General features: G+C 33.1%; 1 long non-coding RNA gene across 1 annotated transcript in view; it reads left to right on the top strand.

Moving 5' to 3' along the window:
- The window catches only part of LOC109492592, a 307,588-nt gene extending 280,289 nt beyond the window's left edge, over positions 1-27,299 (top strand). The window contains exon 7 of the long non-coding RNA XR_006595500.1: positions 26,008-27,299. This is a non-coding gene — a long non-coding RNA (uncharacterized LOC109492592). The remainder of the gene's footprint in view (positions 1-26,007) is intronic.
- Positions 27,300-27,519: the final 220 nt, after the last annotated feature.

Here is a 27,519-nt window from a genome sequence, read left to right as displayed (position 1 = left end):
TCACTGGTAGTGTTTTGATAGGGATTGCATTAATTGTGTAGATTGCTTTATTTAGGTAGTAATGAGCCGGGAAAGTTTTCCTATTTCTTTGTGCCCTCTTCAATTTCTTTCATAAGTGTTCTATCATTTCCAGATCACAGATCTTATACACCTTTGGTTAGGTTTATTCCTAAGTATCTTATTGTTTTTGGTTCAGTTGTCAATAGGATTGATACCTTGATTTCTTTTCCTGCTGCTTCATTATTGGCATATAGAAATGCAACAGATTTATGTACTTTGATTTTATATCCTGTGACTTTGCTGAATTCATGCATTAGTTCTAGCATTTGTTTTGGTGGAATCTTACAGGTTTTCTACATATAGTACCATATTGTCTGCAAATAGCAAAAATTTTATTTGTTCCTTGCTGATTTGTGTGCCCTTTATTTCTTTTAGTTGTCTGAGTGCTGAGTCTAAGACTTCCAGTACTGTTAGATAGTAATGGTGAGAGTGGACATCTCTGTCTTTTTCCTGATTTTAAAGGAAAATCTCTTCACTTTTTCCCCATTGAAGATGATATTAGAGGTGAGTCTTTTGTTTTGTGGCTTTTATGATGTTGTGGTATGTTCCATCTGTACCTACTTTGTTGGGTGTTTTTATCAAGAATGGATGCTATATTTTGTCAGATGCTTTTTATACATCTATTGAGATGATCATATGGTTCTTATCCTTTCTGTTATTAATGTGGCATATCATATTGATTGATTTGCAAATATCGAACTACCCTTGAAGCCCAGGAATAAATTCCACTTGATCATGGTGAATAATTCTTTTAATGTACTGTTGGACTTGATTTGTTAGTATCTTCTTGAGAATTTTTGCATCCATGTTCATCACGGATATTGGCCTATAATTCTTTTTAGTAGGGCCCTTGTCTGCTTTTGGCATATATATATATATATATATATATATATATATATATATATATATATAATTTTGAGTGGAGAAAAATCCCAGAATAAATAAAACCTGACATCCATTCTATAAAAAAGCAACCAACTCTAAATAATATATTTTTCATCACATACATATACATGCAACAATACTCACACAAAAAAGCAGTGGAAGGTAGGGTGAGAACATGGATATGTAAGTTATTGGTAGATACCTAGTTATTTTGAGTAGTGGGTTCATGATTGATTATAATATTTAAAATAAATTTTAAAAATAAGGATATGTGTAAAACAATACTGGTAAGTATATCATTGCTATAGTCCAAATGTTTGTGTGCCCCAAATTTCACACACTGGAATCCTAATACCTAATGTGATGATGTTAAGAAGTTGGGGCCTTTGAGAAATGATTGGGTCATGAGGATGGAAACCTGATTGGAATTAGTGCTCTTATAAAAAAGACCCCATAGAAAAGAGAGCTCCCTGGCCCCTTCTACCAAGTGAGGACATAACAAAAAGGCATCATCTAGGAAGTAGGCATTCACTAAACACTTAATCTGCTGGTGTCATAATCTTGGACTTCCCATCCTCCATAACTGTGAGAAAAAATTCTGTTGTTCAAAAACCACCTGGTCTGTGGTGTTTTGTTATAGCAACACAGACAGACTAAGACACTTATAGAGATAATAAGTTTAAAATAATAAACTTTAACGATGGATAAATAAATTTTTGTGTAGCTAAAACACAGAATACTATTTTTCCGTTAGAAAGAAATGTTTATATAGCAACATGAATGAATTTTACTAACTGAATATTAGTTGAGAAAAGAAATCCCCAGAAAAATGTCTACTGTAAAATGTATGACTACTGTATTTATGATGCTATTTATTTAAAATTTAACGTAATAGACTATTATGCATATATATGTGTATATATATATACACACACATATATATGTATATATATATATACACACACACACACACACATATATATATATATATATATATACCATCAGTATATGCAATAAATGTAAGAAAGAAAGTAATGTAAATGATCTTTTTGAAACTAATGAGAAGCTATTTCTTTCGGGATTAAAGGTAGGGAAGAGAATAATGGAAATGAAGTGGTATGTATAGTTGACTCAATTGTATTTATAAAATATTTTATTCCTTAAACTGGAAGTGTGTAGTGTTCGCTTTGGCAGCACATATACTAAACTGGAAATGTATATATAGGCATGTTTCATCTTCAATAGGCAATACTTTGTTGTTAGTTGAAATAGTATTTTTCTGAAATATGTCAGCATATATGTATGAGGGAGAGGCACATAGACAAAGAGAGAAGTTATTAAGAAGTAAATATTCACAATTCTGTTTGCCACTATGAAATTATTATAATTACTCAAGATTAATACCAAAGAAGGAAAAAAGTTAAGACAGTAAATTAGATAAAATATTATATATAGTTAGATTACTCATTAAGGTAGTTCTGATGTATCAGATATCTCATTTTTATTTAATATTCAGAGTAAATTTATGTGGCAGGTATTTTAATTCCCATTTTATAGTTGCAGGATCAGAATTCAGCAAAATTAAACAGTATTCCTCCGCTCTGCAATTCCTGTATGATTGCTTCACAGACGTGATGGAGCTATCTAGTGAAGTGGCCATGGGCACGCTGATTTTATGGCTGTGGAAATAATAGGGTTTAATTTCAACCATTAGTATATGAATGACGAGAGAGATCAAGAAAGGACTTTGGGTTTGAAAATAAGATTTTGGTACTTGTTAAGGAAACATTTTTATTTAAAAGTGGGGCTAAACTGTCCTGACAAAAATAAGGCAACAGGTATGTATTACTAGTTTATTTTTATCTCCTAAATTTAGCCTTGTGTTTTGCATTTTTCCCCCTTTTGAAGATCTTGTGCAGAGATGAGCACAATTAAGTCAAATACTGTGTTTTCAACCTCTCTGCAGAGAGGTTGCTTAACTTTTGGAAAGCTGAAACTACTGATCACAATGTTTCCAAGATACCTAACATGGCCCCCATAGACTTACATGTCTTTGGATGTGTTTATAGCTGTTAAAAAAGAAAAGTTCTCTCCCAGAAAAATGAATGGATTCCCTGTTGGACACTAAATAGATACCACTTTAAGGAAGGTATTTGTTTATTGCTAATCAGAAATTTTGTGAGGTTCTTTTTCAGTGCCTCTAGCAGCAAAAGCTACCTAGGAGCTAAAATACAGCTACAGCTGGAGCTAACTTCCACTCATTCATCATTGTCACTTCATGAATTAGGAGCCAGCAGACCATTTCTCTTATTTTACTTTAGCTAGCTCCTTTTCAGAATGAGGTAAGGTTCATAATGCTCAAATATGATAGTTCTTTTTCTAACCGATTATTTACAGAGTAGTTTTATTCTGTGTCATCCTATAAACTCAAGCTTTTCAAAAGGAAACTAAGTTTCGAGTGGTGTTTTTGTATAAATATGTGCATGCATGTTAGTAGGACATTCGGCCATGACTTTAGCTTAACACTTCAATATCATCACACATCCATGACATTTTTATTAGATGCATTTTAACTTCTCCAAAACCTGAAACAGCTCTCCTTTTCTGTCATTCAAATAATCACATTCAAAGTAAGTCCTTTTAAAAAAATGCTAAAGATTCATACTTTTAATTTGCCAAAACTTTTTAGACATGTTAGTGGTAATGGATGAGATGATTATGTCTACTGAATTGCCAGTAGGATAGTTGATCACCTCATCATTGGAGGGAAGTTTTTCCTTAAAATGGATTGTGTTCTATCAATTTATTCTCTTTCAAGAGTTACAGGCATTAACCTTTGGAATGACCATTACCCTTTAATTGGCATTCTTATACTATCCAGTGTATGATTAGCCTTTGTAGACTGTGTCATTAAAAGTGGCAATTATAATTTTCAGCAAATTATAATACTATAACAAGTTGGGATCATCTTTTCAGCCCCCCAAAGCCACTAATTAGCCATGTGCTTAGATGTGCACATATTTAACCATGCGCAAAAGATAAAATGAAGCTTTGTTGCAGCAAATTATTTTTCCCTGTTTTAAACTATTACAAATACAGTTATACATCCACATAATTTATAAAGTCACAAAACATAATCATAACAACCTTTGACAAGATTTCCAGAGTAAGGGAAAACACAATAGAAATAAAGTCTCCTGGGGCACCTGGGTGGCTTAGTCAGTCACCCAACTCTTGGTTTCAACTCAGGTGATGATCTCATGATTGTGAGATTGAACCCCACATCTGGATCCCATGCTTGGCATGGAGCCTGCTTGAGATTCTTTCCCTCTCTCTGTGTCTCTCTCTCTCTTTTTTCCCCCTCTCAAAATAAATACATAAACAAACAAAATACCTATTAAACAAAAAAGAAATAAAGTATCTTATAAAATCTACTTCAGTGAAATGCAAACTTTTGGAATGTTTTAATGTAAAACCTGTGATGAGGTTGTGAGACTATATAGGTAGATTTCCTAGATTATTCACCACACAAAAGTCAAATTTTCCAGTGTGAACAGGTGGAATGAGCATTGTAAAATTGATTGAAAATATTGTGGCATCAAAATAACATAGATACAGATATTTAGATACATACACTAGGATTTTAAATTTTAAAAATAGATCATTATAACCCCAGTATAGTGATGGTTATAAGAAAAGATACATTTGTAAACATGTTCAACCAAGAGACACAGAACTTACCAATATTTTTGCAGATTAATTTCCACATTCAATTTAATAGAAGGATTCACAAGATCAGTGTTGAACTAGAAAATTTGCATAATGCATATAATTTTGCATAAATATTTAACAGGCTTGATATAAATATTTTTAAATAATATGTTTATGTAGTTTTCTAAAAAAATTAATAACTTTGGCTTAATGTCATGGTTTGGTCTGTGACCTCAGTTATAAACCCAGAACAAGCATAACATTCTCTGAAAGAATGAGTTTGCCATGGATTTCATATTGTTGACATTGAAGGATACTTAGTAAACCAACTCATGGTTGAATGGCCTTCCTCTTCTGGTCACTCTTGTAGCAATCATATATTTTTATTAAAAAGATAAATCTGACCCATCATCACTGATTTCAACTCCTTTAACTTTTCAGTCTTCACAGACTTCTTTAATACTCAGAGAAAGGATATATTCTTCTCCCTTTCAGAGTTTTTCCAAAGTGCAATAACTCATTCTGACTTACCTACTTCAAAATACTGAATAAACTAAAGATAATTCTATCAAAGATTATTGTTGTTACATTTCATAATATAACTAAAAAGTAAAAATACTGTAAGACTCAATTCAAATAAGAAACACTTCACAGAATTCTCTTTATTTAACAGACAGAATTTATGTCATAAAATTATTATATTGAATAAATTAAGACAAACCTCTGAAACTTAAGCATTTAAAATTAGGGCATTAGGATACTTTTTGCTCCAAATTACAGATACATTAACATATTCCTGACAAAATGTGTCCAGATATAAAATTACGGATTTTTTTAACATTTATTTATTTTTGAGACAGAGAGAGACAGAGCATGAACAGGGGAGGGGCAGAGAGAGAGGGAGACACAGAATCTGAAACAGGCTCCAGGCTCTGAGCTGTCAGCACAGAGCCCGACGCGGGGCTCGAACTCACAGACCGTGAGATCATGACCTGAGCCAAAGTCAGACGCTTAACCGACCGAGCCACCCAGGCACCCCCAAAATTACAGATTTTTTAAATGTTTATTTTATTTTTGAGAGAGAGAGACAGAGAGAGCTCACATGCATGAGCAGGGGAGAGGCAGAGAGAGAGAGGGAGACACAGAATGTGAAGCAGGCTGCAGGCTACGAGCCATCAGCACACGGCCTGATGCAGGGCCTGAACTCATGAACTGTGAGATCATGACCTGAGCCAAAGTCATTGGCTTTAACCAGCTGAGCCACCCAGGCGCCCCTAAAATTACAGATTTTTTTTTTCCTTTGGGCAGACAGTTACCTTAGAAATATCTGTATCCTTCTGATAATTTAAACATGAGGATACTGAAACCAAAAGATATTTAGTATTCATCCAAATTTATGTGGATAGTAATTGTAGAATACGAAACAAACCCCAGGGGTGCCTGGGTGGCTCAGTCGGTTGAGAGTACGACTTCAGTTCTGGTCATGATCTCACGGTCCGTGGGTTCGAGCCCCGTGTCGGCTTTGTGCTGACAGCTCAGAGCCTGGAGCCTGCTTCGGATTCTGTGTCTCCCTCTCTCTCTGCCCCTCCCCTGCTCATGCTCTGTCTCTCTCTGTTTCAAAAATAAATAAAAACATTTTTAAAAATTAAAAAAAAAAGAAAAGAAACAAACCCCAGGTAGTCAGACACTTGAATGTAAGTAATACCTCTACCTGAAATACCATTAAAGTTTTAATCAAGAAAGAGATGACTTATGTTGGCCCTTAGACATTGATAGAATTTAGCATGAAAAATAAGATATTTCTTCACTGTTTAACAAGTTTGTTATTTTAACAAAGAAAAGCAAGATTTTTTAGCACTGAAGAAAGTCTCAAGAACATTCTGAATGCTTTATAATAATTTATTGATCAAAAGATGAAACAACTATACACATTATTTAGTTGGAAAGATAGGGATATTTATGTTTATTGTCTGTATCTTCTCAGAGCTCTTGAAAAGTTGTACAATTAAATTCTAACATTTTTGTCAGCCATCTGACATTGGATACCATATAACCTCTGTTCAAAAGTTACTTGTATGTGGCCTTTATTTTGTTGAGTTAACTTTTTTCTATTCTTTATTGAGAGCTTTATCATGACAGTACCAATTTTGTCAAATGCTTCTTATGTGTCTATTGAGATGATCACGTGACTTTTATCTTTCATTCTGTTAATGTGGTATGTCATGCTGATTGATTTTCGTATTTTTATTTTTTTTAATGTTTCTTATTTATTTTTGAGAGAGAGAGAGAGCTTGTGCGCACAAGTGGGGGAGGGCAGAGGGAGAAGGAAATACAGAATCTGAAACAGACTCCAGGTTCAAAGCTGACAGCACAGAGCCTGACACAGGGCTGGAACTCACCAACTGTGAGATCATGACCTAAGCCCAAGTCACTTAACTGACTGAGGGACCCAGGAGTCCCTGATTTTCATATTTTGAACCATCCTTGCATCTAAGGTTCAATGTCCCTTGTTGAATTTGGTTTGCTAGAATTTTATTGAGGATTTTCGCATCTGTGTTCATCAGCAATATTAGTCTGTAGTTTTCTTTGGTGTCTTTTTCTGGCTTTGGTATCAGGGCAATATTGGCCTGGTAAAATGAGCTTGGAAGCGCTCCCTCCTCTTTGATATTTTGGAATAGTTAAAGGAAATGTGGTATATACATACAATGAAATATTGTTTAGTCTTTAAAAAGAAGGAAATCCTGCAATAGGCAACATAGATGAAACTTGAAAACATTACGTTAAATGAAATTAGCTAGTCACTGAAGAACAAATGTTGCATGATTTCATTTATAAGAGGTATCTAAAATAGTCAAACTCATAGAAACAAAGAATAGAATGATGACTGCTGGGGGCTGATAGGAGAGGAAATGGGGAGTTGCTAATCAACGTTTCAGTATTTTAGTTATGTAAGATAAATAAGTTCTAGAGAGATGATGTACATCATTCCTATATATAACAATACAGTATTATATACTTTATAAGCTGTTAAAAGTGTAAATCTAGTGTTTTAATACAATAACGGAAAATTTATTTGTACCACTTTGAAAAGATTAAAATTCATATAATGTGTGTGTATATATATACATATATATACAGTGTGTATATATATGTATATATATATTAATTTCTATTCTATTCTATATATGTGTGTATATACATTTCATTTTTTTTAATATATGAAATTTATTGTCAAATTGGTTTCCATACAACACCCAGTGCTCATCCCAAAAGATGCCCTCTTCAATACCCATCACCTACTCTCCCCTCCCTCCCACCCCCATCAACCCTTAGTTTGTTCTCAGTTTTTAAGAGTCTCTTATGCTTTGGCTCTCTCCCACTCTAACCTCTTTTTTTTTTCCTTCCCCTCCCCCATGGGTTTCTGTTAAGTTTCTCAGGATCCACATAAGGGTGAAAACATATGGTATCTGTCTTTCTCTGTATGGCTTATTTCACTTAGCATCACATTCTCCAGTTCCGTCCACATTGCTACAAAGGGCCATGTATATACATTTTATATTCACATTTACTAAAGTGTAATTTGGTCAACATTTTTTGAAAAAGAACATCTCTAATTAGTGTTCGAGCAGCAAAGCATTAATTAAATGAGAACCACATTGCTCTTGTCATCTACAAAACATAAAGCAGTTTCCATACTCTGTAAATTTTGCCACAGTTCAATATTTGTGCTGAGTTTGTGTTCACTGACAGTATTATATGGGGACAGCATAAAGGGCATGTAGTAGAAAACGGGTTGGAAAGACTCTCGACTCCATAATGAGAAAATAAATAGCAAAGATATTCAGCAATATGAAACAAATGTTTGAAAGTACTATTTTCAGTCAATTCTACCTTGGAAATTGTACCAAAGATAAATTCTACATAAGAAAAATAACGTGTATGCTTAAAAGTGTTACCAGAGTATTGTTTTTTTGCAATACCAAATATGGGAAACTATGTAAATGGATAAACATGAAGAGTTTTAGACATTAACTCAGAAGAATATTACTGAATTAACTACATAAAATTTCGTTCAGTTGGACACATTCTATAAGGAATGATTTGGCAGAGGGCCAGCAACAGGTGTAAACCAGGACTGAACTAGGCAAACCAACACATATGATTACCCTAAATATTGTGCACCTTTTAAAAATGATGTTAAAAAGTAATAATTGGCTTGGAGAAGCATTTATGTTGTAATATTAACTATATAAATAGTAAATTCAGAATGATCGCAAATATATTCATTAAGATGGCACTCTATCATAGAAATATCTTTATAGTAAACATATGAATATTTCTTTTCCAATTCTGTATTTTATGTTTTATATATTGAATATGCATTGATTTGATTAAAAACACATAGTAAAAATTATAGCTCTATTTAAAATCTCCACAAGATTCACTAAAGAAGTAGTGTGACTTGTTCAGAATTTTCACAGAGATAAAATTAATTTTAAGCTATAGAGGAAATAGAGAATAGCATAAAGAATATATATACTCTGTCTTTTTCCAAGTTACATAATTCAGAATCACCCCAAATGTTTAACAGCTTAGAACGCTGAAGAACTGACATTAAGCCACATTTCAGAACTATTAAAAAAACCAACAATTTTTCTACAAGTGACCTACAAATAGATAAAACAGATTACAGTTTTATTCTAGGGTATTAACAGTTTCTAGAGAATGTCTGGAAAATATATTACTTTTAGGCTATTTGGAAATGTACTTTTATTATTTCACTACATTGCTCAGTTGGATGCCATCCTTTAAATGATAACTCACTAATAATTACCTATTATTCATAATTAATTGATTTTGGAAAAAAATCACATTTTCTCAGAGTATATTTTGTATAAGTGAATGAGGAGGGTTCATCTAATTGAATTACACAAAAAAAAATATCATCTTCCATAAAGAAACTTAACAGCAAGAGAGTGGATAAAGCAAATATCTCAAAAAGAGGAAATATGCCACCTAATTTTCAATGTGTGGAGCTGCAGTTTTTATAAGTTTAGGAGTTTTTACTTCAATCACATTGAACACACATAAAAATTACTAAAATATTTTTAAAGGACAAAGAGCTTCTCAATAGCAATACAAGCTACTTCAACATTTATGTGACAACTCTCATATCTAAGGCTCAGTTATTAACATTTATGAAGACTAATTAACTTTAAGATCAGATTAGCTAATTCACAACCTTAAAAAACTTGATCAGGATTTTCAGAAGTTGTATTTCCAGAAAACACAGAGTTTACAGTTACTTATTTTCATGATTCTTGAAATAATAACAACTGGAGTCAAAATCCAGTCTGTCTCCACAGCAGACTTTAGGAATATCCCCCCTTCTATAATTAGCAAGCATGACAGAAGAAATTATTACATAATCTCCAGAAAGACAAAAGAATATAACTAGTAGTCATTGGATACCTGCTATTGCAGGCATAAAATTGTAATGAATGGTTTTCATTCACCATAATCCTTTCTGTAATCTGTAATCCTTTCTGTAGTCTTCCCCTTTTGAAGTTGAATTTACAGGGTCAGAGTGATTAAGGATATCTTCTAAGATGCACTCCTAATAAGAAGCCTGAGGCAAGTCCACAATTGTTCAAATTCAAACTTAGTAATATTTTTATCCCATTACTTTCATAGAAACTTTGTTGTTGTTGCAGTTCCCAACATAGATTGGATTTTCTATTCTCCTCCAATGAACTCCTCTCTGTATACTTTAGAAAATATTTAGTCAATAAATAACACTTAACACTTATCTCTATTATTTATGCAATTTAAACATCCCCAGAAGCCAATAGATAATTAGTTCCTTTAAAATAATTCTACTAAATAAAACTAAATAAATAGAGGAAAGAATTCTCTGGACAGAATATTGATTCTAGCACTTGTGACCTCCTCCATTCTATTATAGAGCATATTGTGTTTATTACATCATTTATAGTTAATCTTGTCATTTGAATTGAGCTACTTTACAACTTTATTCCAAATGTACCACCATGTTGCTTGATTAAAAGAAATAAACAAGAAGCTTGATATACCCTTTCTATACTAATTTCTTACGTACAATTCAATAACATAGAACATGCCTATCAAAGAGAAAATGCAGTTGATTTTTCACAGTTTTTTCCCTCTTTTTTTCCATAGCTTGAAAACTATGGTATGTTTCTTTGTAATGAATTCACTTGCCTCTCTCCGATTTCTTTTCCTCGGCAACAGTCCAATGAGTCTTTATCTATTGCTCCAGACAGCCATCTTCCCAAATCACCTAGAGATGTGAGTGATAACCCTATCACTTACTAGACAGAAACATCAAAATTCTGGCCACCATTCACCAAGATAGCTTTTTCTTATCTGAAGCTATCCATTTATAATGTGTAAGGACAGAGCTTGCTTTCAGTAATGCAGCTGGTTATAGCAACTAAGAATAGCACAAGCTTCCTTCCAGATGATGTAGAGTAACTCACCTTCATCAAAATCAACTAGAACCGGATGTTTGACTCCTGAAGGACAATTGGAAAAAGCGTGTATTGAGTATAAAACACTCAGAAAGACTGAGTCACGTAACTAACTGAAATGTATTTTGTAGCCAGATTTATAAATAGGTATGTTTCGCATCTATAAATAGTTTAACCAGTTTATAATTTATTGTTTAGCAATGCAAGTAATTTTGCAGTTTTCATTACTTAGTCAAAAAAATAGAAATAAGTATATAAAATTAGGGAATAAGTTAAATATGTTTGAGCAAAACTGCAGTTTTAATGCAGTGAAATAAGTAAATATGTACTGTCTTATGCTATTTCTGTATGTCTTATTGCTATGTCAAATAATGTATCTCTCAAAACTGGATTTTTTCTTCTTGACATTACCTAGTGTTATATAAGCAGTTATGAGACCTTCCACAATATATATTAATCCTGAATAAGCCATCATGATACAAAGCTTTACTTTGATGATTAAGATAAAAGAGATTATTCTCTTAGCACTTATTTGTATTTTTTAATATAAAATGATTATTCTAAGTAAAATACAAAATATCCGTAAAATTGATATATTTTCTTTTCTCAAACATTTATCTCTCTCACATATTCAGATGTTTAAAATAAATACACAAAGAACATTTTACTCTGAAAAACAAAGAGCAACAACAGCACAAGTTAACACTACGCTTCTGTAGTCTTTGCATCATTGTTTCATTCAGGAGTCTGACAAGTCAAGCAAAACTGAGTGATCCATGAACAAATGAACAGCATCCGGGAAGCAATAATATACACATAGTAGCATGCAGACTTTGGTTTGAGTTCCATTTTCTACATCTACTATTTTATGTCACTTGTGTATTTATGGTCTAAATTTCCTCTTTTCATCTTTTTATCTGCAAAATGGCAATGATCACTTACTTCAATTACAACCAAGAAGTAAATCATAAGACATATAGCTATGTAATCATTTAACCCACAAAAGGAAAAATAAGTGTCTCAAAGTCTTTTTTGACAATAAAGAAATTATTCTTTAAAGTATTAAAAAGTCATTAATAATAAAACCATGCTTTAGTAGCAGTATCAATAAATCATTTAGCATTTGATATTTTAATTTTTTTACATATACTAATGAGTTTCACTAGAACTCTACACATTATAGAATTCTATAATGTGTAATAGAAAAAAAATCTAGTGGTTGGCTTGTTTAGGAATAAATGTTTGTTTTGTTTATGTTATTTATATTAGTTCTCATTGTATGTTTCAGAGGTAAGACATGAGGATAGCTCTCTTCTTGTTCATCATTTAGTGACCCTCCTCTTTGAGGGCACATCTTATATTAAATATATCTTGTAAAAGACACTTAGCAACTAAACCATTTTTCTTTTTAGTTTCTAAGAAAGTTGAAGAAAGATTTTAAATACATATATGTCCTAGGGGAGAATTATTGCCTACGTTATGGGCCTCCCTCTTTCCTATAAACATTGCCAAAGGACATTATCTCCTTGCCAAAGATCTAGAAGCTAGCTTTTATTTTCAGCTCTAATGGTCTCATCTGGATCCTCATCCCAGGAGCATTAGCCGACAGAGACCCCATGCTGTGATTCATGCTGTTTAATGCCAAGTTGATGGGTAATAAAGTTATCATAATCCATAATTTAATTATAGATGATAGTCTCTGCTCTGATTGTAACACTGAAACTGTGTCTTCATTTACACTTCTGGGACACTTCACAAATGATTTGGGCTGATCTTTGATACAGGGTCAAGGGTGGAGAAATTTTTCGTATAATTGCATTTTATTCTATTTGAAAGAACATTCCACATTCAAATTGGATTTATTTTTGAGTTGACATATTTCTACTTTCTATGGTAGTGTAAATTTTAATAAGGATTTGTGTAGGTATTTCCTCTTTGCCACAGATACTTAGGTTGGACTTACCATCTCATTTGAATATAAAAATTGCTTCTTGTTACTGCTGCAAACCTCAAAAACAGAAACAAAATATATTGTTTTCCTAGGGAAATTAGAAGAAATGCATATTTGGAAAACGATTTTATTTTCCTAGATTGTACTGTTCTCATTCAAATTTCATATCAGTTCATGAATTTGCTAAGGCTGTTCACTTAGCTAGGCATAGCGCCCTTCTCCTTTCTTATCTTCAAATGGTATCCAATTCTATCCCTTCTCCTCCATGAAGCTTTTTCTAGAAGAAACTATAGTACACACTAAGTTTACATGCAGCCTGTATTAGTACTTACTAGCTTTGTGACTAACACATTCACTAGACCTTTCTGAATCTCTCTAAATTCTCACAATGATGGCAGTTAAATATGTCTCAAGTAGACATGGTAACTAAGTTAAATAATACTCAGACATATCTAGCAACCTTCCACAAGGACTTAATAAAAATACTATGGCATATATTGTTTTAAAAATCAAGTAGCTGGGTGGTGGTTTTAATTATTTTTGTATGTGAATATATATTTGGGGGTGGTTTCAATATATACATTTATAATAGAAATTGTGTAAGAAAAATGCTTTGTATTATCCATACTCTTCCTTTCAGAGCTAAGATTAGTGGTTTGTGTTTTGGGTTTTTTTTTTGGAAATTCTTCAGAAATTACAATTATATTTAGAAAGGTAAACCAGTTGACTATGAGAAGTAAGAGACTATAAAGAATAGGATTTCCTTCAAGTATTTTAAAGAGTACATTAAGTATCATATGTGAATAAAAGATTCAGGTCTTTTGTGATCTCATATATCAATGTTGAACATGTAATCAGAATTTATGAAAATTGGGTGTAAAATATTGATTAGATTGTACTAGACAAAGATATATAGACCTGCAGGTAGTACCATCATGATATAGAGGAATATTTACATAAAAAAAGTTAATGTATTTCCACACAGAGTACTTCATATAGAAAAAAACATAGGTCACTCAACATTAATAAATATTAAAAAAAAAAAAAGTCAGATGTTGCCCTTGGTGATTCCAAGGCCAAAACCAAAGTGCTTTCTCTCTCTCTCTCTCTCTCTCTCTCTCTCTCTCTCTCTCTCTTTTTAATGTTTATTTATTTTTGAGAGAGAGAGAAAGAGTGTGAGTGGGGGAGGGGCAGAGAGAGAGAGGAAGACAGAACTCAAAGCAGGCTCGAACTCATGAATCATGAGATCATGACCTGAGCCAAAGTCAGATGCTTAATCAACTGAGCCACCCAGGTGTCCCTGTTTTCTCTTCTATTGATACACAGATAATACTTATATTACTTGTATTAGTTTATTCAAGTTAAGAGTAACAGACACATGTAACATTTATACAAAAGGCCAACAGCCGTTATAGTTATGCATAAATTCTCATTTGTAATGAGATATAAATATATAATATGTATAATATATGTGATGAAATATAAATAAATATCACACATTTTAAATTATCACACTAAAATTTTATGTACGTATAGGCATGTTCTCTTTTAATTTAAAGACCACTATAGCATGCCTAAGGCATGTTCAAAGAAAAATAGGAGAAAATAAAATGGAAATAAAGAAAATGGAATTCACAAAAGGAGAGAATATTAATGTGGTTGTCTTTTTTTTGTTTGTTTTTAGATTATTGGCTTTGAGGTATTGTATGGAACAATAATTCAGTTGTAAAGGAGTACCTGGGAGAGGGCCATGGTTTCTGGAGGGGGTATCTGAGATGGAGCAAATCCCCCCCCCACAATTCAAGCTCCCAGGGATGAATGGATTAGGACTAGGAACTTTGGGACACCCCCACCTCCAATAGGAAGAGGGGAGTTGGGAAATTGTTGAGAATTTTTAAAAGAAGGAGTGTTGGGGTGCCTGGGTGACTCAGTTGGTTAAACATCTGGTTCTTGACCTCAGGTCATAATCATGGTTTGTGGGTTAGAGCCCTGCATGGGGCTCTATGCTGGAAGTGGGAGCCTGCTTGGGAGTGGCTCTCTTTGCCCCTCCCCCACTCATGTGCTTTGTCTCTCTCAAAATAAATAAACTTTAATTAAAAAAAAAAAGAAGAAGAAAAGAAGAGTACCTAGAGGGGTCTTCAGGGAATCCTAAACACTTACCTACCTGAAGTATTCCCAATTTATATCTGAGATAGAATTTCCCACTCTAGTATTATTCCTGGCTACATTGTATACCTAAAACAGACTGTGCTCACATCATTAAAATGAAGTCAAAATTGGATTAACCATGTTTAAATTTTAGATATGGTTTATGGTGAATGTCTACAGAGAATTCTAAAATAAATGCTTGATTTCATGAATTCTCTTTTGCCTTAAAATATTCAAATAACTTTTGGAGAAGTTCCCAGAACTTACCTATCAATTATACCTATTACCTATAAAATTATAAATTTAGTTTATTTTATTATGGTTTTATTTATATTGCAGTGAGGTCTATATTCATGTCACTCAAATAATTAAAAAAATTAAGGTTTACATCCTAAAGTGATGTATATATGCAGATATTCTCTTTATATTTAAAATCCCATAACATCATCCTCAACGGGGAAAAACTGAGAGCTTTTTCCCTGAGATCAGGAACACGACAAGGATGCCCACTCTCACCGCTGCTGTTTAACATAGTGCTGGAAGTTCTAGCATCAGCAATCAGACAAAAAAAGGAAATCAAAGGCATCAAAATTGGCAAAGACGAAGTCAAGCTTTCGCTTTTTGCAGATGACATGATATTATACATGGAAAATCCGATAGACTCTACCAAAAGTCTACTAGAACTGATACATGAATTCAGCAAAGTTGCAGGATACAAAATCAATGTACAGAAATCAGTTGCATTCTTATACACTAACAATGAAGCAACAGAAAGACAAATAAAGAAACTGATCCCATTCACAATTGCACCAAGAAGCATAAAATACCTAGGAATAAATCTAACCAAAGATGTAAAGGATCTGTATGCTGAAAACTATAGAAAGCTTATGAAGGAAATTGAAGAAGATTTAAAGAAATGGAAAGACATTCCCTGCTCATGGATTGGAAGAATAAATATTGTCAAAATGTCAATACTACCCAAAGCTATCTACACATTCAATGCAATCCCAATCAAAATTGCACCAGCATTCTTCTCGAAACTAGAACAAGCAATCCTAAAATTCATATGGAACCACAAAAGGCCCCAAATAGCCAAAGGAATTTTGAAGAAGAAGACCAAAGCAGGAGGCATCACAATCCCAGACTTTAGCCTCTACTACAAAGCTGTCATCATCAAGACAGCATGGTATTGGCACAGAAACAGACACATAGACCAATGGAATAGAATAGAAACCCCAGAACTAGACCCACAAACGTATGGCCAACTCATCTTTGACAAAGCAGGAAAGAACATCCAATGGAAAAAAGACAGCCTCTTTAACAAATGGTGCTGGGAGAACTGGACAGCAACATGCAGAAGGTTGAAACTAGACCACTTTCTCACACCATTCACAAAAATAAACTCCAAATGGATAAAGGACCTAAATGTGAGACAGGAAACCATCAAAACCTTAGAGAAGAAAGCAGGAAAAGACCTCTCTGACCTCAGCCGTAGCAATCTCTTACTCGACACATCCCCAAAGGCAAGGGAATTAAAAGCAAAAGTGAATTACTGGGACCTTATGAAGATAAAAAGCTTCTGCACAGCAAAGGAAACAACCAACAAAACTAAAAGGCAACCAACGGAATGGGAAAAGATATTCGCAAATGACATATCGGACAAAGGGCTAGTATCCAAAATCTATAAAGAGCTCCCCAAACTCCACACCCGAAAAACAAATAACCCAGTGAAGAAATGGGCAGAAAACATGAATAGACACTTCTCTAAAGAAGACATCCGGATGGCCAACAGGCACATGAAAAGATGTTCAGCGTCGCTCCTTATCAGGGAAATACAAATCAAAACCACACTCAGGTATCACCTCACGCCAGTCAGAGTGGCCAAAATGAACAAATCAGGAGACTCTAGATGCTGGAGAGGATGTGGAGAAACGGGAACCCTCTTGCACTGTTGGTGGGAATGCAAATTGGTGCAGCCGCTCTGGAAAGCAGTGTGGAGGTTCCTCAGAAAATTAAAAATAGACCTACCCTATGACCCAGCAATAGCACTGCTAGGAATTTATCCAAGGGATACAGGAGTACTGATGCATAGGGCCACTTGTACCCCAATGTTCATAGCAGCACTCTCAACAATAGCCAAATTATGGAAAGAGCCTAAATGTCCATCAACTGATGAATGGATAAAGAAATTGTGGTTTATATACACAATGGAATACTACGTGGCAATGAGAAAGAATGAAATATGGCCATTTGTAGCAATGTGGATGGAACTGGAGAGTGTGATGCTAAGTGAAATAAGCCATACAGAGAAAGACAGATACCATATGGTTTCACTCTTATGTGGACCCTGAAAAATTAACAGGAACCCATGGGGGAGGGGAAGGAAAAAAAAAAAAAACAGGTTAGAGTGGGAGAGAGCCAAAGCATAAGAGACTGTTAAAAACTGAGAACAAACTGAGGGTTGATGGGGGGTGGGAGGGAGGAGAGGGTGGGTGATGGGTATTGAGGAGGGCACCTTTTGGATGAGCACTGGGTGTTGTATGGAAACTAATTTGTCAATAAATTTCATATAAAAAAAAAAAAAAAGAAGAAGTGAACTTCTGCTTTCCACATCTTAAGAAAACAAACCTGGGGGATGTTCAGAGATTAAAAGAGAATAAAGATCTTTAAAAAAAAAATCCCATGTTCAAAATATAAAGTATGTTTAAATATTGTTAAAATAAACTTAGGGGAATATAAAATAAATAAATAAATTGATATTTGTTTCACCTTTATAGGTTTATCATAAAAACATTAGGTCACATATAATCTGGAGAGAAATTCCATAAACTATGATCAAATTTGTAAGAATTTTATTTAACACATTAGTTAATATTAGAATATCAATTAATAAGTGGATACATCTATGAATAGAGATGATAGAGCACGCTTTCCACAAAAAACTCTAGAAAAAAATTAACTTTCATTTTAAAATTTGTTAGAATTGCAAGTACACACTAGTTTTAACACATAATCAACCACTTGTTTCAGAATCATCCACATTTTTTAAAACCTAAATGTAGACATATACTATATTACTGATTTATAAATTCTTATTTAATGTTTATCTTCCTTTAAATGTTTGGGAAAATGAATAGATCATTTTATCCATTAAGTGTTCTACATTGATTTATAAAATAAATTTAAAAGCTGGAAAGAGAAATTTTATAGCAATATACAAAAAATGATAATAGTACAAATTACCAACTTGAAGCTAAAAAATAATTTTCTAAGAGCTAAATCATAAATATCAAGGATATCGAGGGTATAATTTCAAAATGTTCACCAGTGTCTCTTTTTCTCATATCTGAATTATTTTCATATTTTCTCATTTCAACTTTTGGTTTCTCTCTTTTTTTTTTTTTCTTTTTGGAAGGTAGAATGCTTTCTCTAGTTTTAATGAAATAAGCAGATAATTTTCTTCCTAAGGTAAATAATGCTATCGGACAAATATTTCAAATATTGAAAACTCAAAGGTATGTAGAATACCCTTTCTTATTGTTTGTGACACAGGTATAACAAAAAAACCCTCAATGCTACACATATTAAAATATCCTCATTCCTTCTGTAAATAAGGAGACCAAACTCTGCTCAGTTTTGAGTGATGTTCTTTTCTTAAATATAATCAGATTTTGAATTTCATGTAATATAAGCTGTGAGCTAAATTATAGTGATAATCACCAACAACATAAATATTGGTGTAAGTGGGGAAAATAAAATAATATATAAAATTAATATATGCAAACATAATTTGGAAATAAATAGAAGAAAATATGAAAAGCTACTTCAATCTTTATTTCATTAGCTGGTCACAAGGGTGAGGTGTTACTTATAGCTACCTTTCCCAACTATTTACTTGGGTCCTTTTACCCTGCAGAGGACTTAAGATGCTGGAGTTTTTTCTTTCTATTTCCAAAGTGTCTAAAATCTTGGTAGACTTGCCCATATGGGGTTTCTGTGATCTTCCTTTTACAATGTCCAATTAATATGACAGTACTAGAAATGACTCCAAAGAATTTCCTGGATACTGCACATAACCTCCCTGAGACCTTATATGATAGAAATTCTGATATCTATTCATATTAAGTCTCAATCACAATGACCAACAAGTTACTGTTTCTCCAGCGGGATGAGGAATTCTACCCAAAGGGTGGTGGCTGCCTCAATTTTTAATTCCATAAAATTATATTTTGTAATTAGGTCCCTGAGTGGAGGCATTTCTTCCTTAGGTTCTAAGTCCTGAAACCCAGCAGATTCCTGGGTTAAGATGACTGAGAGAAAATTTTGTAACTGAGCCAGATGCATTCTCAATTTTTCTTTGATTCTCTTCACAAGACATTTTGGCTATGGGAAAAAACAGAAGTATGTATGGGTTTCCAATTCAAAGAATAATATCATACTCTGTAACCTAAAACTTGTAAGGTTTTTATGTTTTAATGGCAATTAACAGAATCTTCAAAAAGCTATGCACAATCAGTAAATCAAATTGTGTGTGAGTAATATGGAATATGATAAAATCAGTAAATCCAGTATGTGTTGGTACATACTGCATCACTTTGCTGCAGAATTAGAAACTGTATTATATGGTATACCAAGAAGATGAATGCAGTATAAAGTTAGTCAAAAAATTATGTGAATGAACATGGCTTATTGAGAAGAAAAATGTTCTAGAATTTGTATCTCTGATACTGAGGAAAAACCATTGCCTTCAATCTGTGATTTGTGGCACATTTACCTCTGTAGAATAATACCTACCAGAGACAAAGAATAGTTTACTGCTACTAACCAGTTGGGTATTCAAGTTTGGGCCGTAACCTTGCTATGAGAAATTTCTGCTGTTGCAACTATGCATTGTCCCAGTCCCATGGCTCATCAGCCACTTGGTTCATCAACCTATTGAGTAAGCATGTGTGTGGCTGAGGAAAGAGGTTGATTATAGTCTGCCAGGTGGTCACAATGTCCACCAAATTATCAAAAGCCTTTCTAGTGGGTATACTGTGGTAGCATTCATACTAATACATACTATCACACTTGGTGTTTATTCTGATAAGCCCATTCACATAATTTTGTTTAGCTATCCTCATTACAATCTTTCAGTCTTGCTTTTACCAAATCTCTGACCACCAAATGAGTCATAACTTCTGTATAAAGTAATTATATCTTTACATAGATACATTTATCTATAGTAGTGTATTTACTGACTTTAGACAGTAATGTTTTTAAATCTATATTCCAAAACATTTCTTTCCCTAGAATCTTTATTCATCATTTCTTCCATTTGCATTTTAAAGATTTGAAGTTTCATTATCAATCTTATTTCTGTCAGCTTTATTTTCTTTTAACTTAATTTTCTTATTAATTTTTCATGTTTTACTTAATAAAATTCAGAACAAGTACTTTAAGTTTATTTGGATTACAAACTTTTCATGATTATTGATATTTTATCCAATTTGGAATTATATATTCTCTCTTCCTGTTAGCAGTTTATTTATATTGCTGATTCATGTGGTAGTTTTCCTATTACCTTAAGTGCTGATGATCAAATAATAATCTCGGTGCACCTGCACCTCTTCCTGATTATTTAAAAACATTTAAATTCTCTACTTCATAAGTTCAGGTCTTCAGTTCTCTGAACGAGAACAAGGGAGCTTGACCACATACTTTATCTCTGGGTACTTTCTGCATCAGTAAACATTTTCCAGTTAGAGTCTTGAGAAGTATGCTCTCCCCTTGAGGCATATCACTCAAGTTTAAACTTGTTCTATGGTTAGAGGTGTGCAGATCACTTAGATAAATTAACGAACTACTAGCAGACTTCTGGCTGTATATTTGGTTAGCAAATTCATATTTTTTCATGTTATCTTTAACTTGTTTTAATGTTTGTACCACACTTCTAAAGAGCACCTGAGAGATGACAGATCATGTTTTCTACCATCCATATTCAGATTTATACCTTGTTGCTTTTGGTCATGGAGCATTGTTATCATTTGATTGAGTCTATGGAACTATAATGAAGTCTGATAGAGAAAACAAAGTAGAAAGATTTTGAAAAAACATTTCTCCAAATTCATCACAACTATATTACAGCTTCCATTACCCATTTTTCCCCAGGAAAACAGTCCTCACTTGTCTAAATTGGAAGGCATTAATTTTATGCTTTATTTTTTTTTTTTCTTCTCTTTTACTCTTGTCTTACTTCTCATGATAATGGATTATTGGTTTAAGAAATAGGGAAGTTTTTGGAGCTTAATTGAAATTTGTTCCTAGGAGATAACTCTCAAAACATTTTGTGATAGAATTAAAGCTCTTAGAAAAGTTAAATCTAAGCTGCTTTTGCTGACATTTAAAAATGAGGTGTTTAATATTTGGTTTATTTTTTTTAACTTTATTTGAAGATAGTTTTGATGAATCACCACAATTAAATATTTCAAGTACCTGATATTTGATGAGGTTTGAAGTGTTGGGGTTTGGAGCCAATGGCCAAGAGAGAATTCTTGAGATGTCGTCTTCAGTGCAAAAAGGTGGTTTTATTAAAGCACTGGGACAGGACCCATGGGCAGAAAGAGCTGCATTACAAGTGTGAGAGGTGACTGATTATATATTTGGGAGTTGGGGGAGGTAAAGACAAAAGGAAGTTACCAAAAGGGTTTTCATATGCTAAAGAAGATTCACAGGATCTTGGAGGCCTACCTGTAGGCAAGCTAAAGTTGTTTTCTCTCTAGCAAAGCATTAACATTAAGACAGTGGGGGTTCCTGGAGGAATGTTGTACTCTGCCTGCCTCAAGTATTTGTCAATGAACTGCAAGTTGTAAGAAAACTTAATTTTATCTTCATTTCCTTCTGCCTTTGTTTCCCACATCAATATTGATCATTTTGCTTTATAAATAAAATTTCATTTTTCCATGGAGAATTCCTGTTCCTCAAAATGGAATAAATACAATTAATTGAAAATAAATTATTCAGAGTAAAACAAAGCAGTCACTCTATCAAAAAATTTTTATGACTCATTATTTTTGTTGTTTCAAGTTTTTATTTAAATTCTAGTTAGCAAACATATAATGTAATATTGGTTTCAGGAGTAGTATTTAGTGATTCTTCACTTACAAATAACACCTGGTTGACAAAATTTTACTTAAGAATGTATTTTGAGGGGTGTCTTGGTGGCTCAGTCAGACACACAGGCATCCAACTCTAGGTTTGGGCCCGGGTCATGATCTCAAGGTTTCATGGTTTCACACCCCACATTGGGCTCTGCGCTAGCAGTGTGAAGCCTGCTTGGAATTCTCTCTCTCTCCTCTCTCTCCCTTTATCTGTCCCTCCCCCACTAGTGCTATCTCTGTCTTTCTCAAAATAAATAAACTTAAAAAATAATATATTTTGAGTATTTTTAGAATGATAGTAAGAATTATTTTTAGTTTCTTAAACACAAAGGTTAAGCGAGTTAATTTAGATCCTTTTGACTGATCCCCTTTAATTCCATCACAATATTATTCTATAATTTTAATCATTAGAAAGCATGTATTTTATATATCTATGGTTCAGGTTTTTTTAAATAATAGTTCCAGATTGATATTTCAAAAGTTAATAGGAAAATATTCCTAATAGTTTTTTTTGTAGTAGCTAATGAATATGTGTAAATGCTTTATTAGAATTAAATAGTATTTTTCTTGTAAATATATTACACATAAAAGACATTTGGAAAGACTTAGAATTAAAGACTAAAATTTATAGCCACTTCGTTAAGTATAAACTGGAGAAGTGTTCAATACTTGAAATTTATTGCTCTATAATGAAATTATAATTCATGTACGGCATTTAGGTGGATTTGGAATCCATTGAACTATACAATTTCTAACCTATTTCAAACTTCTCATATTCACCTACACTATATAAGTTCTCAGGAAAGTAAAGCAAGACACTAGAGATATTATATGGGGCATTTTATCAAATGCACTGAATTACTAGAGGCTAGGGAGAAGGGAAGCTCCCAGTATCCTAAAATATATTTAGAATTTTCCTATAGAAGCTTGTACTAATTTATACATTATGCAAGGAATTTTCTGGTTTGATTTGGTTTGCCCTGAGAAAATTAATTCCAAAACCATGATATGGTAAAAAGAAATAAATGTTTATATAAAATAATGTAACTTTTATGTGCACTGAGTCAAAATTAAAACTTAATTCATAGTATTTCCAAGTGATACAAATGTATTCATTCCAAATATTTTCTTCTTTATATATGTGTTCATAAGGCTTCAATTCAGCTTGAATTGAAGCTTACCTTCAATAAAAAAATTTAAATGGCCTTCAATATGTCAAAACAAGACAACATAAATCTCAACATGTTGTTTTATCTTTAGATGTTTCCATCTACTTCTTCATGTATTATACCCTACTGATGATACAAAGAAAAGTAAAACATAATTTAATCAACTTAAAGTCACAGTAAAGTAGGTTATGAGAGTACTAACCAAATCATTTTGTGGTAGCATACAAGCACTGTCAGAGAAGTTTAAAATGAACTTACTTCTTCAAGGAATCAAAGAATCGGAAGATCAGAGATGTTTGGAAATAACTCATCAGGGTTTCTTGAGAAGGTAACAAGTGAAATAAAACTTGAAGTACAGATAAGAGGTTAACAGACAGAAAAGGAGGCATTAATCCAGAAGGGATGTCAGAAAGGAAAGCATGGTGACAGTGGGTGTTGGATGAGTCCAGTTATATAAAGGAAATATCACATGACACTTGCACAATACAGATTTGAGACATTTATTGTATGTCCTTAAAGATGAATTTCAGTTTGCTTATATATGCAAATAAGGAAGCTAAATACTACATCAGGAAGATTATATTGGCAACTATGTCTAGGATGAATGAACATAACAGGAATTACGTTTCAGTAGTTTTCAGTAAGCTGGAGAAAATTAGGACCTGAGATGATTTGTTGGTAGTGGCCTTGGAAATAATGGAGCAGATGAGACTTCATGGAGGCAAGCTGTGCATAACTGGACAATTAGTTGTGGAATGAGAGAAAAAAGAATAAAAGTGGTTAATCCCAGAACAAATGACTATTTTTTTATAAATGTTTATTTTTGAGAGAGAGAGGGAAAGAGAGAGACAGAGAGAGAGAGAGAGAGAAGAGGAGGGGCAGAAAAAGAGGGGGACAGTGGATCCAAAGTGGGCTCTGCACTGACAGAAGCAAGCCGGATTCAGGGCTCAAACACGCCAACCCGGAGATCGTGACTTCACTGAGACAAAGTGGGGTGCTCAATGCACTGAGCCACCCAGGCTCCCCTCTAGGTTGTATTTTTATTATCACCCAACTTAAAATAATTTCCAATGGCATCTGTTCCCTGTGTATTAGAGTTATCTGGAAAAGAGAACCAATAATATATTTACATATATAATATAATATGTAATATTACATATACATGATGATAATATCTAATATATTAACAAAATAATATAATGTAGCTTTAGATTATGTATATAAAATGCTGTCTGCAGGCAGGCTGGAGACACAGGAAAGCTTGTGGTATAGTTCTGAGAACTGCAGTGCCAATCGTGTAAGTCCCAGTGTCCAAAGGCAGGAGAAGATAAATGGCTTAGCTCACATAATCAGAGTGAGAGCAAATTTACTCTTTCTCCACATTTTAACTCTGCAGGCCCTCCATGAGATGATACCTACCCACACTGAAGAGAACAATCTATTGTACTCAATATGCCAATTAAGATTCTAATCTCATCCAGAAACATCCATACAAACACACCCAGAAATAATGTTAGATCAAATATCTTGACGTCTCATGATCCAGTCAAGTTGATACATGAAATTAGCTATCATAACATGGGTAGATTGGAAACACATTGCTTAATTTTCAAATATTTCTAGGTATATTTTGAAATTATTTTTTTAGTTTCACTGGTATTACTGTATATAATTTAAGTCCTTAGTACTTTGTTGAAATGTTATTCTGTGACTTATTATGTGATCAATTTTGGTAACTTTTAGGTGCACTTGAAAATAATGTGTTCTCCAGCTTTTGGATACATTATTCTATATGTGTTAATTAGGGTTAAGTTTTTAAATCATGTTGGTCAAATCTTCTGTCTATAATAATTTTAGGTCTACTTACTCTGTCAAGTTCTCAGAGAAGTACTGAAAATAACTCACAATGGTTGTGGAATTATCTATTCATACTTTTAGAAATGGCAATTTTTGCCTGATATATTTTAAAAGCATGAATTTAACTGCATGCAAATTTGATTTATTTATTTTCCTGGAGATATACCTTTTTATCATTATGAAGCATTCTAATAATGCTTCTGTGGAGTTTACTTTTACTATAATTAATATAGGTCTCTCAGATTTCTTTTGGTTACTGTTTGCAGAGAATATCTTTTTCCATCTTTTCAATTTTGATATTTCTGGATATTTACATTTAAGGTGTGTCTCTTATGAGTAAATTTTTTATAATCTGATCCATCCCAACAATCTTATTCTTGAAGCTTCTTTATAAGGTCAGAAGTATTATCTGTCTTCATCATTCCTCATATACTCTGTGCATGCAATATACCTCACATATAAGAAATGCTAATAAATGTAATTGAATTAATATCTAAATACATAAATCATGAATTTCCATTCCAGTTAGCACCAATTATCACTTCCTTTATCACTGCTTTTTTCTTTTTTTTTTCCAGATTATAATCAGTTCTCCTTATTTGTCCCTATGCTGCTTAAAGGCAAGTATTTTGTCAAATAATTCTCTACCCCATATAATATTGAACTCATTAACTATCTGTCTATACACAGATACATTCATATGCGTATGTATATATGTGTATATACATATACTGGAATATGTACACATATCATTTCCTATTTTACATCCCTATCTAGTTCCAAAATTAATATCAGATTCAGGTAGTGGAGTTTAGGTTCATATATTCATAAAATCTACTTACTAGTTGCACAACATAGTATACTTTTATAATATACACTACTTACTAGTTACAGAATAAATTAATGTTAAATTATGTCCTCATGCATCACAATCCAAGTAGTGAATTTTTCTGTTTAAATTTCCTAGACATAATAAAATGAATAACATATTATTTAGGGTGATCTATTAATATAAAGTGAAATTTCAAGAAACCTCATGAGAGCCTACAGAAAAATACAGAAATAGTATGTCAATTTTTTTCTGAAAAGGTTTAAAGTAGTTCATTATGTCCTACTAGATAGCATACTTGAGTTTTTAATGGAGTCATTGTTAATAGTTTATATTTAAGACTGTGATAGGTAAATTTAAACATAAAAACATTTTAATTAATTAGGTTTAACAAAACTATATTACATAGTTGAAAGTTTGCTTTGCTGTTTAAAAAATAGTGATACTTGTGTATAACTTAGAATATCCAGTATGGAATTTGGACACGACATGCACATGCATCATTTATATTTTGATTACATTCTAAGTGCTGACAAGGTGCTGTGTTCATGAATAATTCAAACCATCTAAAAGAATGGGCTTTTTACATTCCATTCCAGAGTTTTGTTTTTCAGACAGGATGTCTTAACAATGTAAAACATGTGTTACTGATGGAATATGATTAGAAATACACTGTGATCTGACAGTTAACAATTATTCCCTTATGTATGATTCTTACAGGCTATATAAGTGATATAAAAATTTGTACAGTAGCTCAAAGTATAAGTCACAGACACTTAGAAGGCAGGCAATATGTGAAATTTCTTTTGTATGCAAGATAGAAGAAAACTGAAGTATAGGAGCATAGCATTTTAGTAATTAATTTGGCTTCAATAAACATTTGGGAGACTGGAAGAGGGACAGACAGACAACTAATCAAAAAATATCTTTTGACTGACCCCTCCTAAGGATGATTGGGGCTTGATCTACCTGAGATCTTTAAAATGCATTTTACTGGGGCGCCTGGGTGGCGCAGTCGGTTAAGCGTCCGACTTCAGCCAGGTCACGATCTCGCGGTCCGTGAGTTCGAGCCCCGCATCGGGCTCTGGGCTGATGGCTCAGAGCCTGGAGCCTGTTTCCGATTCTGTGTCTCCTTCTCTCTCTGCACCTCCCCCGTTCATGCTCTGTCTCTCTCTGTCCCAAAAATAAATAAACGTTGAAAAAAAAAATTTAAAAAAAAAAAAATAAATAAAATGCATTTTACAATAATCCCACTTAAGGA

This window comes from Felis catus, chromosome A1 (genome assembly GCF_018350175.1).
Source record: "Felis catus isolate Fca126 chromosome A1, F.catus_Fca126_mat1.0, whole genome shotgun sequence".
NCBI lineage: Eukaryota > Metazoa > Chordata > Mammalia > Carnivora > Felidae > Felis > Felis catus.
Note: the sequence above shows the minus strand (reverse complement) of the source record. Positions and strands in the feature narration are given on the sequence as shown.